An 18,709-nucleotide genomic window follows, 5' to 3' on the forward strand; every position below is an offset into this window, starting at 1 on the left:
ATTATGATTCTATCATTATTCTTTGGGAAATTATCAGTCATATACTCTTAAATGACACCAGTATCAAACGTGCTACAATACTTTTCAAGTATATCACTCGTATACCCTAAGTTGACAAAACACTTCTGCCGTCCACCAATCCGTTAACTGCCGTTTGCGAGCGCTAACATCATAAGGGTAATCTATTATTTTTTTAAAACGACATGTCATCCCATTTACCTAGTAAAAAATGACATGTCATATGATATATTTTGATAAAAATGACATGTCATTTCATTTATCGGATGATTGTTAATAATTGCTAAAAAAAAAGTTATTTTACAACCTAATCTAGTCCTCCAAAATTTAACCTAAATTATTGAAGATCTACTCCTCCAAGCTCAAACTTGAATTTTTTATGGTATAATATGTATAATTGTAAATAATATATTGTTAATAATTTTTTATGGTATAAGATGAATATTTTTTATGGATAATTGTTAATAATATGTACCATTAATAATTCATATTTTTTAATAAAAAATGTATTGTTAATAAAAAAAAATTGTGTATTGAAAATTTACATTAATGTTCAACGTAAATTTATTTATTTACCTCATTTTGAGTTTCAAGGGTAAAATAGTCATTTTGCTTAAATTCTGTTAAGTTCTTAATGGTAGTAAACAGAAAGGTAGACGCCAGAACTCTTTTGTTAACCTAGGGTATACGAGTGATACAAGCGAAAAGTGTTGTAACACGTTTGATACTGGTGTTATTTAAGAGTATATGACTGATAATTTTCCTTATTCTTTACCCATTAGCTTGCAATGAATCACTTTAGGGTTGGCCAAATCCGGATCTAGATCATTTTTCATTTTTCATATATAGCAAAATGACACTTTGTACTGTATGTGGCATTTCATGGCACTTTAGCCGAGAGGCGGTCTCCATATCGCCTTAAGAGTTAGCTCCCTCATAAATAGTCATACATAATTTTAATCAAATATGTGAATAGAATATTCATATTGGATTCATAAAAGATCATAACAATGACTTAATCCTACAAAATAAATTCCATTTTAACATTTAAAGACAATTTCATAAAAGATAATCATTTAGCAAAATAAATTACACATTTAGAGGCATTTAGAACATTTTGTTGGAACCATAAAAGTAACATCATTTTCAGATTTGAAAACATTTACATAAACTAATTTTGTTATGAAAATCAATTAATTTTTAAAGAACTATCAAAACACATGTACTTATAATCATATTAAAGTAATCATACATATCTAGTATATTAGGAATAAAGATACTTATCTCGACAAAAACAATGATTTAAATATACCTTTAAGCCTTCAATAGTATCAAACACCTTACATAGATACAAAATATAACTTTGACAACTTGTTCTAACATCCTGATTTTCTAACTCATACTTGTACAAGTTTAATAATCTATATTTTTACTCTTAATCTAATAATTAGAATGAGACAATATTATACAAAACTATTATGGACATCCATGGATATCTCCCGTAAAATTTTCAGAACAATAAGACACCAAAAATATTTTCAAAACTATTTGTTTCTTGATAAGTTCAAAACCGTCCCACAATACCTTAACTAAACAATATAGGTTGCGAGATTTTTATAAAATTATATATTAATAGAAAAATTATAAAATTAAAATTGGGAATACTAGACACTATAATAGTTGTATTTAAGATTTCAGAATTGTTGGAGTTCATTTGGCACTCCAAATATTTTTTTAAAAAAAATTTGGTCGTTTTGCTGAAATCATAGTCTTTGAGAGCAACAATGTTTATTTTGAAAATTGGTGTGTATTTTATCTAATGATATGGGTGTCAATGTACAAGTATACACAACAAGTAATATATTGATGAGTATTCAGATCGTCTCCATAGAGATTGATGTTATCATACTTGATACAACAATCTTAATAGTGCAATTTTATTTTAATTGAAAATAAAGCGACTAATAAAACTAATAAACTGTTGCTACAATATCTACTACAATATTGGGCAGAATCCCTTATGCATCATCAGCTGTCGTCTGTTGGATATCTTATATCTAATGTAACCTAATTGTAACATCACAAATTTCCATAACATTAAATTATGGAAATTGGGCTTTCATTAGGAATCATGTGTGGCCTATAACCCTTATTAGAAAGGGATATTAAATTATAAATAAGGGTTATTTATGAAATAATTTTGGAAAATGATTTTTTTTCCAAATTCAATAGGGTTACTTAAGACTCCCTATAAATTCATATTTTCTCCTTCCATAACCCTAAATCCACGACGTTTCTTCTTATTCTCTGCTGTTCATTACGCTCTTACCCAAACCCTAGGATTCAAGCATTTGTTTAGAAAAAAATCAAAACAATTGGTAAGTTTACTCCCCTTATTCCCCACAAGATTTCCAATCACTCTATCTAGAGTTTATATTGGCATGATTTTAGATTGTCATAGATCATAATGCATGATTTAGAATGTGTTTAGGCTTTGTTTAGGGTTTTGATTGATTATGAGTTTAGTTAATCAAACTTGGACGTATTAAGCACACAGGATAATTCTGGACAACATGAGTATCTCGAATTTAAACCTATATTTTCTGAACGATTGTTCTTATGAAATTTATATTTCTGGAAACTAGACATGTAGGGCTTCTTGAATAAATTTTATTTCGTTAAATTAGGGTTCGTTTTCAATTTTATACTTATTTTCGAAATAGATACCACTGCACTGGAAAACTGCGATTCCAGCATTGCGATCAGATTTACAAAATTATTTATACCATCAAATGAACTCGTAAAATTCTGAAATTTTATATGGAAGTTAATATATGTGTCTAATGTTCCCAGTTTTAATTTCATAAGTTTCTGATTAGTAGTTTATTTTATAAAAAGCTCAGAACCCATTCTGTTCGTTAAGATACTGTAAAAACAGTTTCAAATGTGTCAAGTAATAAATAGTTTTAAAAATGTTTTTGGTATTGGATCCTCTTGAAAATTTTACATGAGGTACCCATGGATGTCCAGAATAGCTTGTAGAGTATTATGTCATTCTGAGTTTTAGATTAAGAGTTAAAATTATGAGAATCAAACCTGTATGGGTATGAATTAGAAAATCAGATTCCTAGAATGAGTTATTAATAGTCATATTTTATATTTGTTTAAGGTGTTGGAGATGTGTGAGGCTCTTAGAGGCTCAGAGGTGTGTTAATTCAAATTCTTTTATCAAGATAAGTAATTTCATTCCTAATGTACTGGATATGTATAAGTATTTTGATATTATTATAAGAGTTTTTATACTATTTAGAAATCTAATGAATTTTCATAACAAAATCAGTTTATAAAATTTTTTCAAACCTAAATTTTTTTTAACAAAGTATTTTATAAGTGCTTTTTAATATGTAAATTATTTTATGACATGACTACCTTTTATGATTTTATCTTTAAAATGTTATGCAAGCCTAAATTGTTGTTATGGACATTTATGAAACTGATATGAATGTTTTGTGCCCATTTATAATGTTTTGTGCCCAAAACGCCGCAAAGTGCCACATATAGTGCAAAGTGTCACGTATAAGTCATTATGTTTTGGCTCATTGTCCGTAGTTATTCTTATTCTGATTTTGATTTTGATCGTAATATATGATATATTTATCTGGACCAGTATTAGATTTCTGTTCTGAGTGTGCACACGATATTCTGATTTTGATTTTGTTTCTGGCCGGGTCACCGGGACTATAGGTGACACTATGTGACATGAGCTAACATTTTTTTTTCGGTGAATGTGATATATGATTTGCTTTCGTAAGTAACTATGCTTTTGATATTCTGAGTTACAATGAATTTATATTATTTTATCGTGATATATCGTTTTATGAAATTTATGGATTACGATATATGTTTTAAATAAAAGAAGGCTTGTAATATTCTTGGTATCGATAGGCCTAGTGTGTTACGAATAATTTTACTTACCGAGTTGACGGCTCACCCCTCGTCATTACTTTTTGCAAATTAAATTCCTTTTGAGAGGTGTGCTTAGCTTTGGAGTTAGAGATTTCGTTTCCATTTGCCATTTGAATAAGAAGAGGGACATACTCATGTTTTTATTTAGTTTATTTCTGTTATTAACTTGTAATTTAGAGTTTAAGACTTTTGTTATTGTTATGTTTTGGGAGAGATTATTTAGTGTTAGACGTATGAATTTGTGGATTTATTTGAATAAGAATTTGAGGTATTTTAGTTTGGAATTTATGAGTAAGGATTACGATTTGTAAGTAACATCATTCTTCACGTGTTCCGCACGTGTTAGATTTGGGGTGTTACATTAACAGTGACCAATTGTTACGCCAACATTAAATATAACATTAAACGATCTAGATTCTATTTACCCTACAAGGTGAATCTCTATGCCTAGTTCATCACTAATTTTAAATCAAGCATGGTCCTATTCAAATTGAGATTACTCAACTTGGAAAACACAATCTAAAACCAAATATTATCTTAATGAGATGCACTGAGTCATATTTTTTTTAGGCTTTTTCTTAGTCAATATCCCTAAATGGGTGGTCAGCTTAAATAGAGAATTAAAATAAATACAATTAAGACAAAATGCTATGGCAAACATAGAGCAACGTGCACATGTCAGTCAAACATCCATTAAGATCATTTATCATTCAACTGCAATCAAATTCAGTTTATGCTTTGCGATAGAAAAATAAACAAAAGAGTTTTAGCCATCAAATACATCGCAATGAATAAGTAGAAAATAAGAAAAGAATAAGAAGAACTAATTTCTGATTGATCTCAGCAGTTTCTCCTCTATCAGCCTTAAATCTCTCTTGATTTCTATTTTTCTTTTGTTTTTCTCTCCGGTTTTTCCTTTGTACGACAACTCTCCTTTTTCTTTGTGTGTGTGCTTCTTTTATAGCTTAGAATTAAGGCAACCAGAGGTCTAGGGTGCACATCTTCCAGTTTTGGAAACTCCATATCACAATCTTCTGAGTGTCTCCCGCAAAATCTTCTCTGTCAATGCTCCAGGATTGCTACAGCAACAGTACTACAACAACGAGTACTACATCTTACTTGAATTTAAGTTTTCGGTCACCTACAATTATACATATTATCTACGGACAAATTATTCTAAAACAAACCGAATTTATTAAAAATAAATTAAAATGGATGTTCATACAAAATATAATTAAAATGCAATAAAAACATGTCATTTACTCTCTAAGTAATCTTGATTTAAGTCTAAAAGTGTCATAATAACTTTCATTTTATAGAATTATCACACCTCTAACTTAAACCATTACTTGTCCTCAAATAATGACAATAACTCTAACACTTCAATCACACAATCATACAATAAATAACTTATCTCTGTCATCAAGCTCGCAAGGATTCTTCAACCCTCAGATCACACTCTTAATCATGCAAAATTTGTCATATTATTTTAGTTCTAGACTTAGGCCTTATCCTGTCCAAAGTGTGTGTGTGTTACTTTGATCAAATTCTAAAGATACTATAACAGTGCACATACATTATATTTAACTCAGAGGTAAAAATAGGCTAAAATTGTGCCTCATTAATTTTTTTCAGTCACTTCAAATTCTCTTCAATGTATCATTGATCTTTCATCTGAATGTCTATCATTTATAATGATGACACCCAATTACTTAACCAATGCACAGATCAGAGTTGCTACAACAATAACATGTAAAAAACTATAACATAGTCTTATCTATAAACACCTTTTACTCAAGGCTGAACCTGGGGCTGATGAACAGACTTGGCTATTCAATATCCTAGACAGAGGATTTTTTTCTTTCTCTTTTTTTTTAGATGCTACAAAAATGCTCATAGCTCTTGTTGCTGTTTGACTCAAGTCTGCATATGGGGTGCATACTCAGCTCTGGTTACTCAGCAACTAAAGCCATTGAAGTATGATTTATTTCATAACAAGCATAGTTTAACAAAAAAAATTCAAAAATTTCCCCCAAAATTAAGATATTTTCCACCATTTTTTTGTTTTCCTGGCTCTACTACAACACACTCATGAACTCAAACAAAGTCTAAGTGATGAGACAGAATTTCAACATCCATCTATAAACTATCCCTACTTGGCAGTTCACAGACACTAAATGACACTCAATTTATCTTCATTAGGTTTTCCAATCCATACACAAATACTAGATAACAGAACTTCACATAACACACAACACAAACATATGCACTTATAAACCCATTACACTATAACACAATCCCCCCAAACTTGAGAGGTGTTGTGTCCTCACAAGCACACAAAATAAAATAAGCCAAACATGCATTTATTAACAAAAAAAGAAATGCAAATAAACAATTAAAAATAAAAGAAAATTTCAGAAATTGAAAAAAATTAAATTAGGCTGGCAGGAGATACTCCCCTGTTGTTGGACGTTTTGCTGCAGATGTTGCTGGAAAAGGTTCACTTATTTTTAGTTGCACTCCGCAGGCGTTCCTTGGGTGAACCTTGTGGTATGACAGCTAGTTGCTTCTTTTTCTGGCTCGGAGTTAGACTAATTGGTGGGGGTTCCAGCAGCTTTAGTGGCTTTGGGCTGAGTTGGTCTTGTTCCTGCAGAATATATAAACCGAAAGAAGTTAAACATTCACAATTTTTGCCCAACTCAATATTGATTATTTTTCTTTTTTAACTTTACAATACAAAAATCGAAAACATACAAGTATCAAACAATTTAGGGGACCCATGTGTGTCAAAAATATAGCACATAAAGGCCCTCATTGTGCCTTTGACTGTTTGAAAAAACAGCCAGGACCACAAACCAAATAAGCAAACAAGGTCCACAAATTGTGGGAAAAAAAATATATGCTCGAGACCACAAACAAAACTATTGTAATAAACAATATATACCAACCAATTGTTTTCTTTATGACACCATCAAATTACACAAAAGCACAACATTGTTTAAACCTTTGCGAAGCCTACTGCACATAAAGATAATCCGAAGCTTTACACACAATCCATGCAAAATTAGAATCACATGCAATTCAGGGCTTAATACACAATCCATGTGGAGTCAATATAATATTCATAATGATTACAAATGGTCTTTACAAAGTAAAAAATAAGTAAACAACAATTAAATTAATGACTTAAACCATCCCAATTAAACATGCAAATTAGAAATAATTAGAATCACAACCACAATTTCACATGCAACACTTAAAATCATTTAAATTTGAAATGCAAGAACTTGAATGCACTTGCATTACATCATAACACCAAAATGAACAAGCTATCTTCAAAGCTCATAGCAATTTAGATATTAATCAACCACAACAACCATAACCATAATTATGACATAATTGCACCATTTTCTTTAAGACCAAAGAAATATAGACAGTACCACCCATAGAGTCAAAGGATGCAAACCTCAAGGTATTTTAATTTCACTCATGCAGCAACAGAAACCAAAAGCTTCTTCTGTGATAATAGTGGCCTCAACCTTTCGGCCACATCTTTAACTGTAACAAGTACATAAGAACTATTAGAACCTAAAAAATTTAAATTAAAAAAAAAGAAAAATACATAAAGAACTAGGACCACTCCCAAACATTAAGAATAATTATTTAGGGAACCATTGGATCTATATATATATTCCCGGATAAAATTTAATTAGGTTTCGTTAGAATGACACCCATATCTAAAAACTATCACATGCATTACCACTTAAAATCAGCTAGGGATATAACATTGCAAATTAAAAAATTGAGTGAGGCTTTTGATGCACTTACTTTTTCTTCTTCTTCCCTTTCTTCTCTTTCTTCTCTAATAACAATTGGTGTTTTGAATAAGGGGCTGTTGGGTGACGGCTAATGTGTCAGTGCAAAGGGCTTGGCAGTTGGAGAGATTTTGTAAATTCGTAATGGGTGCTTGGTGGTTGTTATGTGCTTTGTTCAATTGATTTTCTCCAGTTGGGTGATTAGGTTTTCATCAATTGAGAGGGTGGAGAATGAAAAAGAAAAGGGGCTGCAATCGTTGCACACTTAGCAAATTTTGCTAAGTGTTGAAACAATATTTCCAAAGCTAAATGATGGTGTTTTGCTTTTCTTTTTAGTTTAAATAATTCAATTAAAAACGCTTTCACTGGTTCCAAAGCCAAGCAACACGATGGCATTTTGTTCTTTTTTTTAATTTAAATAATACAATTACAAAGGGCATTCACTTGTTCCAACACTCAGCAAAATTTTGCCAAGTGTTAGAACGTTCTTTCCAAAGCAAACGATTGACCTTGAAAATAAATTAAGTTATATACATTAACGAAATATTTTTAAATAATTAACAATGAAAAATTTGTAATATTTAAAATTTTAAAAATAAACAAATTACATGTTCAAAATAAATATTTTTTAAATAATTCACTACAGTCCATCACAAGTTTGTGTTATGTAGATAAAACAATTTAAATGCCATGTCATTTTAAAATATTTTTAAAAATTTAAATTAATCAACCATGACATTTATCCATCATCAGTTTACGTCTGTTGTCTATCAATCAAGAATGCGTCATTAAGGCATGATATATTCTATGTATCACAAAAATGTCATTACTTCATGATACAATCGTGATATATCCGTATCCGTCATAATAAATCTATCATAGATCAACGCTTTTTTAGTAGTGTGTTGTTGACGGAATCCTGTTGATAAGAAAGACAACTGTTAAGAATAACATTAACCCAATATCTTAAAGAAATTAAAGCTTGAAATATCAATTTTAGGGTTGTGTCTGTTATATGGCGGTGTTTTCTTTCTGCCACTCCATTTTGTTCAGGTGTATATGGGCAAGAAATTTTGTGGAATGATGCTGTGTAGCTCAAGATGTTTGATGAAAATATTGCATCTGAACTTGCCTCCTCCATCAGATTAGAAATTTTTTCCCTTTCAAATTGATTTCCACTTGTTTTTGAAACTTTGGAAAGCAAGCAAAAAAGTTAGCCTTTTGTTTTAAAGGAAATAGCCAAGAAAATTTCATACAATCATCTATAAACAAGCCGTAATACTGAAAATTTTGATTAGATTTTAGAGGCGCAGGACCCGAAAAATCACAATAATTTTTTTGTAAAGGGAACTCTGCTATTTTTTTGGAATCATCGAAGGGAAGTTTGCATCTTTTGCCTAGTTGGCATGAAACGCGGAGACTTGATATTTTAGACCAAGTAGGAAAATTAATTTTCCCATGATTCTTCAATGATTGAAGTATTTTAGGACTTGGATGATCAAGTCTTTTGTGCCCTCTTGCCAGTATCCTGTTCTCCTGATTCCTAACAATAAAACCATGTGAGTCAAAAATAAAAGAACATTATGAATTAGTAGTAAGTTGTCCAATTGAAAGAAGATTTTTCTTCAAATTGGCACTACTAAAATGTTTTTAAATTGAGATTTTCGTTCTCAGTTTTGATAACAGCATCTACAACATGCGAGATTTATAGACCTTGTCTGTTACCAACACAGATTTTATCATGCCTTATATAGAGAGTGATTGTGCAAGTTTACCAGTATTGTTGGTCATGTGAGCCATGGCTCCTGAATCAACATAGAATTAGTAATTTGTACCTTCAAGTTTCATGGTGGCGAAGGCTTGAGGATTCGTTGCAAAGTAATACCTGAACTACGAATAATTGCACTATGATTAAGCTTACCACAAATTTAACATATGACAACATCGTGATTTGTCCCTTTCTTTACTTTTGTTTCATTCGCGTTTTGTGAAGTTGAGTTCTTTGATTATGTTCTCTTGTTGTTTTCTCTTCATCCTTTTGAATAATGACTGTTTGCTTATGATTTAGAAGAGCAAGAACGAACTGTTTTAGATTGGGGTAAATGGGTTTTGTATGCATCGCCATTTTGAAATCAGCATAATTTAGACCAAGAGCACTAACAAGTTGAAATACTTTGTCATCATTCGGGATCGATTTCCTAATGGATGATAGTTTGTCACAGATTTCATTGAATTGTTTTAGAAATTGTTCTAATTTGAAGATCCCTTTTTGAGAGAATAGAAGTTGCCCTTCAACCAGCTTTCTTGTTCTTTGGTTGACGGAAGCATTGTTTCTTCAATGGATATCCAAACTTCATGAGTAGTTTTTCCTCAACAATTGTGCTCGGGACTTCTTCATTCATCATCCCTCGAAGCCATGTCATCAGTAATCTATAGTTGTTTCTCCAATAGCAAACTCTGGATTAATGATCTCTTTCCTTTATGTAGGGTCCATCTCACTTCGGTGGACCAAAAAGATTAAAATCCAAAATAATTTATTTGATGTGTAATTATTGCAAAATTTTGGACTTGGATGAAATTAACCAGAAAATATATAAAGGAAATAAGTGAAGAATCGTGAGAGCAGTATCCATTTGGCGAATTGAGAAGACACTGCGAGAGAGAAAGATAAATGTATTTTTCTTTAAGTTTTCAATCTTTGATTAAACGATCGGAAGGTGATTTTAGCTTCGATTTCTCCCAATTTTGTAGGGTAAGTTCCTGACATCTCCCTCTACATTTTTGCTGGTGTTGATCTGTATTTTATCCTCTCAATATATGTTATTTGAGATACTCATTTATTAGAGAAATAGATATTAGATCTATTATTGTAAGCCAAGATTGTTGAGAATCTTGATGTTGTTAGCCTCTAGTGTTATCTGAAGAAAAAATTGTGCTGTAATCCCAATTTATATCGGACTATGGTCTCGTGGTTTTTCTCGGGTTTTCCACGTAAAAATTGGCGTCTCTTGTGGTTGATTTATTGCTTTAGATTTGTTGGTTTATTTTTCTACCTATTTGTTTGTAGTGCATATCCTATTTTAATCACATAAAGAGGGAAAAAGTTTTATTTCTGCTTAATTTGCAGTTGCTTTTGTGAGTCTCTTTCCCAGCTTCTTCGATAGTTATGAGTTTGGATGGAATCCCTACATTTTCAATGTGATGTTCTAAGCCTAGGCTTCTAATGAGTGGCTGAACTTGGGATTTCCGGAGAATGTAATTATGAGAAGAAAGCTTAATAGAGATGAGGCTAGCACAATGATAAAAGGTCCCAAAGGTTAATTTCGGCTCAATTTGGTCTTTTTTCAGCCGTAACTTTAATACCATTTAGAAACCAAAGTTTTTATATTTGAAAAGTATTATATTCACTTATATTTTTACAAGAGGCTACAAGACTTTATGTATTGCAATTTCTATACAGATAAAAGGAAGTTCTGTTAATACAGCGTGATTTGAAGCATGATTTACGGGCCATTGCTTGATTTTGGCAAATCTTGATCGGGTTTAATGCTTGCATTCCTATCAAAAGTATACCAAGAATTGCATTTTAAAAAATTGTAAAGCCCAACAATGAATTTTGGGTATAATTTTACAGACTTCGATCTCAACAATGTTGATAACACTAGCTGTTTTAAAAGCCCAATAATGATAAGTGTCTCTTGTTCCAACATTTTTCAAAGCTTGCCCATATAATTATTATGATTGAGATATTTACACTTTAATAATTATTTTGTACACGAATATTTTTATAAAAAAAATACAAAAATACCCATAATTTAAATTGCTATTAAAGACAATTTATTATGATTAAGTATAACATTATTAAAATTAATCAATTTAGTACACTCAATTAACATTCAATTCTCTTAACTTTAAACCCTATATATTTTCTTCCCAACAACTTAAACAAATATTTAGAAAATATCAATAATTGAAGGAAAAAAATTGGGAGAGGTTAGAGACAAAGTTCACGTACCATCATGGAGATGGCTACGTTTGTTACTTCATATTCTTTAAAAAAATTTTGAGAACAAGTTACAGAAAAAGCAATCAAATTAATTTATTTTATTCAACGGTCTAAACTCAATGTGTCTAAAAATTTTAGCTTCATATGTCTAAAATATTTTTACTTTATAATTTACTCGTATTTCCTATGCTGCAATGTAGAAAGTACAATTATTTATAATTTTCGATACTACTTTCATGCCTCCTTTTTTTTTTTTTTTTGTCTAATTGTCTTATTTGACAGGTTTGCTCTCTTGGCTCTCCTGTTTAAGCTTTGCCAAGATTTGTATACAAGAAAAAGAAAAAAAAAAAACTACAAGGATTGAACTTGATGTATCTTCAAGCCATTAATTGATCAATTCCTTTAAACTTTATTGGGTGTTTTCATCTGCTGGTATTGATAATTAATAATAACTTTTTGGGTGAAACTAATCGAACCTGAACTTGAAGCTCAGGCCAAAACCAGTAACTGGATATATGGTGACTAACATTTGGTTGATTTGAAATCACTGGAGCCAACCATTTTTATTATATTGATTAATTCAGCAGTAGTTGAGGTAAGTATATTGATCTTTTTTTTTTTTGGTAGTAATATAATAATTGATTATCTAATAAATAATAAATAATTAATTTTTTTTGAGAGTATAGAGTAAATAAAGATAATTAATTTAGAATATTTAAATAAGGACTTTTTTAGCATTTTAAGGAGTATGCAAGTAGAATTCAATTTTTTAATTTAAAATTAATAGAAGAGTCTACAAAGAAATAGAATGTTCAGAATAATTTTTAAAATGCAAATGGCCTCACCAAATTATTAAACAGATTAATTACTCATAGCAGTCTAGCTCTTTATGCGAAGTAAATCCTAATAAATCATAAGTTAAAGAAATAAAAAGGCTAGATATTTTAGATCTACATTGTGAGAAATAAAAAATCATCTAATCTGAAAACAATCACGGGAAATTACCAACGCTACACTCTATGTATGAACTTTCAAAGAAATCCCATGACCAAAAGCCCCAAGTTAGATGATCGGTACCTGGAGCAAAATTTGTGACCTGTATAACTTTCAAAGCAAGCAATAAAAATCAATATGGATTAAAAGAAATGGCATGATGAAACAAGCAGATATATAAAAATTTCCCAGTATAGTTGACATTGGTTTTCTCCCTCTGCTCGTACATGCCGTCGTTAAGCCATTCAATTTTAGTGTTATAAATCATGAGAACTCTAACCTTTTTTTTAACCCTTCTTGGATTTTGATTAGGAAGGGCCCCCACCATTATCCTTGGAGGATGCCGGTATGTTGTTGCGGTCTCTATAATTATTTCAATTTTTTTATTGTCAAGAGAAGTTTTTCAGCTTTATATGTGATGTTTTTGTAATCTAATTTTTCCAGAATGCGGTACCTGCAATGAGAGATAAAAAAATTTTAGGTAGAAATTTCATTAGGAGATTTCAAGTTTTCTTTTAGGTTGAGAGTTGAAGATAGAGCAACCATTATTCATTTATTTATTTTTTTCAAAAAAAGTTCTCCAAGAGTATTATGAACAGGGAAAAGTAAAGTACTAGAGAGAGTTGTCGAAGGACAATCAACTAAGAAATAAAAAATTTGTAATATCCTCAATTCTTCTAGGTTATTTTAAGTCATTTTATTAGAGTAACAGCAATTTGGTTTTTTCCGAACCCTTAGAAACCCTAATACCCTACTATAAAAAGAAAAGAAGCACTTTTCATTTGCAAAAGCTCACGGGCATGAGAGGAAGACAATTGGAAAGTTTTCATGATTTGAGATTTTTCCAAATTGAGTTAGGGTCTTTCGGAACTTGAATTGAAGAGTTATTCTGGAGTACTTCCCTCCCTAAATTCATTTGGGAACATCTATTGATGAGGAATTTAAGAGTACGAAATGTAGGGGAAGGATTTGAGCGAGAGGGAAGTGATTCAAGCTTTCAAGTTGAATTTCTCACAAGGGGAGTGAAATTTTTATAATTTTATCTTCATTTTTAAAGTTGGATTCGCATGGGAATAAAGTTAATTTAAAGATCAGTATACTTTGTTTACGTTTAGGTTTCCAAAAAATGGGTAAAGTTCGTCCCAAGCTAATTTTTGTATTATAAATATGAAAATTAAATTATTGAGGGTGAAATATTGATTTTTGCATAAGATATAATTTTGGCTTGAGGGTATTATGGTAATCCTCTTCTTACAAGTATGATTCAAGAGTTGTACATTTCATGATAAAGTGACTGGTCGAATTATGTCACAAAACACTAGTTGAGTTTTCTCAAATTTATAAAATAATTATATAGTTTCCTTGATTTAGGAGAGCTGGGAACGTGAATCAATCTACGAACATCAAAGCTTGAGCGTCCTTGTTGTGAGTGGAGTATACTAAACTCATATTTTATATTTTTCTTATGATTTTAATTTTAGTAAAATAGAGGTTGTTTGGAGTAATATTTAATGTTTCGATTACGTTTTCTACGAATAGACTTCATTATGGGTATAAAGTATACTAATCATTGGAAATGTTGGGTGATTATTTGATGAGATGATTTAACCATATTTCTTTTATAATGTGTATTATTATGGTTGGGGAGTTTGATCAATAAAGTTGGTTGAATATTAGGTTATTTGATAGTGCTTATTCTACAAATTTGCAAGTTGGAAATGTGATGCAGCGGAAGTTTAATGTTCAAAATATTCCGTTGATTTTAGAGAATGCCGGAATAAAAGAACAACTAAACTCACGTTGATTCAAAAGAATGCCGTGAATTTAGGGGTTAAGACTCGTTAATTCTGTAGAATACTGAGAATTAACTGAACTCAAATACTCACAACAAGATTTGAAAATTGAAAATATTATTGAAATCGAACATCTGCTCCAAAAGATACAAAAGAGACTTATTTATACTAACTAAGAAACTTATCCTAATTTGATTAGAAAACCTATTTTAATAAGACTTATACCTAAATTAGGAATATTACTCAAATAAACAATGCCTAAACAATAAGACTCTAAATAGGAAACCAAATTAAACTAGAATACAAATTAATTAAAATATTCCTAAATATTATAAATTTAAATCTAATTAAGATTTCTTCAATTTCTTGCTCTGCACATTCCCGCCAGGGTGGAGAAAATTCGTCCTCGAATTTTGCTTGTTGTAGTCTCCAAGATAATCTTTATTTGCCTTAAGATTAATTTTTAAATTATAACGTCGATGTTGATGAATAACCCTGAACTTTCCAAACTTGGTGACTATATCCATCCAATTTGTCCAACGACGCAAGATAAAATCTTCATTCAACAATTTTTCTAAGAATACCTTGTCGTAACATCCCTCCGAGCTCTCAGAAAAACCAATAACAAAAGAGTGCTTCTTAAAATTTTCTACTTGTTGAAAAATCTTATGATACACCTCGCCATTTGAATTGAGTGAATAATATGAGACTATATCAATTACTACCTTATCTTCTTCCTCAAGATCAATATAGTCATCAAATCTTGGCGGTTGATCCAAATCGATGTATGTAAGTGGAGAATTTGTTGTAGACGTGAATGACCAATTAGTAGTCTCCTTAGAAGGAATACTATTGTCAAGTAAAGCAAAGTTACCATTTTCCATATTTTTCTCACAACATGCATTATCACGAACAACTTCGTCAAATCCATATATATGCTTTATATGTAAAGATTTTCTGTTTCGAAGTTTCTCTAAATCTTGAGAAATCAAACGCAAAATCCTTAACATCCTATTTAAAACTTCTTTCAAGACAAAATCTTCGCAGCAATGTTGTGGTTTCATGATTCAAATTTTTTTTTAAATTTTTTTCTTTTTTTTTCTCCTCTTCTTTTTGTGTGTTTGGGTGTTATGATTAGAACAGAAAAGAAAAGGGAAATAATGAAATTGAAGAAAGTTGTGAGCCAAAAGTATAAATAAGTAAAAGATGGGGTTTTCGGCGATGGTGGTCGGCAAATTGGACAAGGATGGATGGATTTGAAAGATTTATGGTTGATGAATATGATGGTGGTGGTGATTCGTCGGAAACGGTGGCATTTTGGCTGGAAATTTGAGATAAGTTGTGATTGTTTGGTGTTGGCTTAGATTCCGGCGATGGGTTGGTCGATCGCAAGTGGGGAATAACGAAAGAGGTTGAGCTCATGGAGAGAAGTGGATTGATTACGGTGGTGCTGGATAAATCGCAGCGGTGACTTATGCGGCCGTTTTGGCTTTTTTTCCGGCGATCCGTGGCTAATCGACAGTGGAAGATGCTTGGGGTTTGATGGACTGCGATTTATGATCTGATTGGTAGTGGTTGCATCTGGATCAGTGACGAAAAATTAAAGCCGGTAGCCTTGGATGGTGGCCGCGGATTGAAGCTTTTGCTTCTGTTTCATTTTTTTTTTTTAAAAATCTAAACGGAAAAAATCAAAAAGGGAAAAAGGAAAGGTTTGGTGGTAGATTGAGTTAGATTGGTGATACCAGGTTTTGGCTCTAATACCAAGCTGATGCAGCGGAAGTTTAAAATTCAAATATTCCGTTGATTCTAGAGAATGCCGGAGTAAAAGAACAACTAAACTCACGTTGATTCAAAAGAATGCCGTGAATTTAGGGGTTAAGACTCGTTAATTCCGTAGAATACTGAGAATTAACTGAACTCAAATACTCACAAAGAGATTTGAAAATTGAAAATATTATTGAAATCGAACATCTGCTCCAAAAGATACAAAAGACACTTATTTATACTAACTAAGAGACTTATCCTAATTTGATTAGAAAACCTATTTTAATAAGACTTACACCTAAATTAGGAATATTACTCAAATAAGCAATGCCTAAACAATAAGACTCTAAATAGGAAACCAAATTAAACTAGAATATAAATTAATTAAAATATTCTTAAATATTATAAATTTAAATCTAATTAAAATTTCTTCAATTTCTTGCTCAGCATCAAAATGTCAATAATTTAGGGAAAACTCTGCCAAATTTATGCAAGACCCTTATTGATGATTTTATCTAGTCATGTCATGTCAAACTAGATAGACTGACCCTTGGAGTTCGGGGGATAGTTTTAATATTTCATTTGCCACCCTGATAACTCAGTTTTCATGTATTCGTGTGTTTTCTTCGTATTTTGCAGAAGACAAAAATGGAGGAAGCTAACTATTCAGCTAAATATAATGAGCTTCAGATCATCAACACTGTGTCATTAACAGTGGTACGTGCCTCCCTCAAATTATCAAAAGCCAAGAAGGGAAGAAAAATCTAGAGTTCCTTTCATAGATGGCACAGAAATTGGATACCTGCTGGCTGGATGTATGAGCAGAGGGAAAGAACCAGTGTCAACTAAGTTAGAAACATTGACCAATTTGTTTCAACGTCTGATATCTTTTCATCTAGCTATTTGTTTTTTGTAGCTTTCAAAATTAGGTCTAAAAAATAACAAGTCTGCTCTCATGTTGTTCATAATACTAGCATTTTGATCAGAATTAAAATATTGTTTATATGTAGTTTTGATATATTTGTGCTATGAGTGTGTAATATTGGTACTTGAAATTGATTCTTTCTCTTTGCTCATACATCTAGCAGTTTGGCAATCTAATTTAGTGTCATCTATCATATAAATATCTAACCTCTTAAACCTTCTTAGCTTTTAATTTGGAAGAGGTACCACTATCAAATGAATGAGATAAGAATCACTTAAAGATTTTTCTTAACCAAGGTTGCTATGATATGTATAGATGGCATGAATCAATACCATTACTTATATGATCACGTATGACAATGATCAACACCGTTATGTGATGCACAAATAATAGTGACAAAAACTATTATGCATGCACATATGGGATAAATCATCACCACTTTGTGTTGCACAGATAGCAATGATTAAGAAAGATGTTGATGCGATTCAATATATAGTGCCCCGTCATATGAAGCCCTTTAGATGGAGACTTGTTAGCTTTCTCAATTTTTGTCTTCTATCAAATTTCAAGAAAACACATAAATACGAGAACACTGAGTATCAAGGGAATTTTATTAAATATTGAATGCGTCATTTATTTGGTGGGTATGTGTATATGTTTGAGAAAAACAGTGAAATTTCATTCATTTCCCCTCACTCTACCTAGGTTCGCCAAAAGAAAAAAAAATGTAAGAATAAAGAGTGATTATTTTTTGAGATCATAAATTATAGACTGTAAGTATTTGAGAAAAAAATAGCAAAAACTGTCATATCTTACTAAAAAATAGAAAACTATAACTCATTGTCTATTAAAAAAAAACTATAAAAGATATAGATAGTTGTAGAGAGAGAAGCAACATACAACATCCTCTTCAAGGACATTCACCCCATTCATATGTTGCTTAGGATCGTTTTAAGATCTGACATGTCCCTGAAATTTTTTTTTTCATGTGATTGGTAATTAATAAATTAATAAATAAAAACAGTTAAATCTTAGTCATATATTAGCAATAAAAGACACGAGATCTTTAAAAGTTCAGGAAAGGATCCTACTTTGAAGTGCTTCAATGCATTATTATCATTGAATTAATATTCAAAAGAAAAAGAAGTAGAGACAAATAAATCAAGGGATCACTTAATTACTTGAAGATGAGTTGAATCGAGAATGAAATTTGGATCAAGAGATATTATATATAGTCTCCTTCTCCATCAATTGTTCTCATTCGTAAACTTTTACAATTAAGTAGTAAAGTTGTTGAATTAAAAATTTGAATTAAGCAAGACTATTATTAGATCAGTGATTGAAGCGATCAAATTTATTGATGGTCTTAGAGGATAACTAAAATAGCAAGGATATAAGCTAAATTACCCGATCCATATGTTGAGAAGCC

The 18,709-nt window shown here is 31.0% G+C and overlaps 1 long non-coding RNA gene across 1 annotated transcript; it reads right to left on the reverse strand.

The window, feature by feature from the left end:
• Positions 1–4,853: 4,853 nt before the first annotated feature.
• On the reverse strand, positions 4,854–8,139 carry LOC127902955 (uncharacterized). The gene is made up of 3 exons (XR_008055623.1): positions 7,813–8,139; positions 7,451–7,542; positions 4,854–6,631 (listed from the first exon to the last, which is right to left on the reverse strand). It is a non-coding gene; the product is annotated as an uncharacterized LOC127902955 (long non-coding RNA).
• Between the last annotated feature and the right edge of the window lie 10,570 nt (positions 8,140–18,709).

The sequence above is a fragment of the Citrus sinensis genome, chromosome 6 (assembly GCF_022201045.2).
Source record: "Citrus sinensis cultivar Valencia sweet orange chromosome 6, DVS_A1.0, whole genome shotgun sequence".
NCBI classification, from domain to species: Eukaryota; Viridiplantae; Streptophyta; class Magnoliopsida; order Sapindales; family Rutaceae; genus Citrus; species Citrus sinensis.